Genomic DNA, 1,450 nt, shown 5'->3' with positions numbered 1-1,450 from the left:
AAATCAATGTATGATGTACATTTGCACAAGCCACATGGCAAAGTGGTCTCTTGAACAGACATGTATTAGCTCTTATATCATTCTCAGTTACATTTTCAAAGAATATGGTAAAAAATCTGAGTCAGTTCAACCTGTTTTAAGGATTTGGATGCAAAATTATTTCAAGTTGAATGTTGTTTTATTTTATAACAAAATGTTGTGTGATGTAAATATATTCAAAGATATAACCATACTAAAAGTATTGTCTGCCTAATATGTTGGCATTGTATACTAGCCATGTCAATACATGTACTAATAAATCTTATAAATACTTATACCTGAAGAGATGACTATGAATGTTTAGTATAGATCATATCACAATTCTTTCTATACTAGTAAACAACTACCCACGCACCAAATGCCATTACAATCCATCAACAGCTTCTTGTGCCATGTTGCTTTAAATTTAAACCCACAGACCTTTAAGTTCAGAACTTTTGAAATTTTGGCGCCAAAATTTTACAATATACATGTATCCCTTTAAATCAAAACCCGCAAACACAACTACATAGCAACAAACGTTGTCGAAAACATACACCTCTTGAAATTTTGGAATCAATAGGCCATAGAGTGGTATCAACTAACACAACAAAGAAAAATAATAGGAATAAAAGAAATAACTTAAACTTTGGTTTTAAAAAGACCTGAACATATTGCAAAGACCAAGCGTACAGCTAAACAAGTTACACGATCTTCGCGTTCTACGTATACCTACGCCATACATGTTCTAGAACAACTTAAATCGTCATTGTTTAATTCCCTCTTGTGACATTGTCACATTATGACGTCACAATTTGTTATTCCTTTTTACGACATATCAAAACCATCAGAAGAAAAATGCCTGTCTTGAAGCTAAGCTCGGAACCACCAGATGTTAATTTAGACAATTTGGAGTTGTTTTTGGATAACGATGCGCTGTTCGTGGAATATTTCAACGCCTTCCTCGGCCTGCCGTCCTTTGCCTTGCGGCTTCGCTACAACGCCGAGGCCGGGGCTTTCGACATGGTCGGGGGAGGGTGCTGGGCTTGTCGGGCCATGCGGGCCATGAACAGGGGGGAGAACCCGACTCCGTTCTTACGGGAGAGCCGGCGAGCCAGCAGGGAAGGTGGGTCGGTTTTGGTCGTATACTGGTATATATAGAACCTAAACAACTTTTACAAGCTACATGACTACCAGTTCAAGCAAATCACCACTAGAACACTATACAGAGACGGGTCATTCTTGCCAAGAACAATCAAGGACTGGAATTGTTTACCAGCAGTGGCAGTCGAGGCCGCCACAGTAGACACATTTGTGCCTCGGGCCCCTGCTTCATAACAGCCTACCTAAGACAACTGACGGATTCAAGGGTATCGACCATGGACTGTTAATGGACTAACGAGTATTACGTCTACAAGTGCGAGCGTCACCA

This window comes from Branchiostoma floridae, chromosome 10, assembly GCF_000003815.2.
Source record: "Branchiostoma floridae strain S238N-H82 chromosome 10, Bfl_VNyyK, whole genome shotgun sequence".
Classification (NCBI taxonomy): domain Eukaryota; kingdom Metazoa; phylum Chordata; class Leptocardii; order Amphioxiformes; family Branchiostomatidae; genus Branchiostoma; species Branchiostoma floridae.
The sequence above is the reverse complement of the archived record's forward strand: the minus strand, read 5'-3'. Positions refer to the sequence as shown.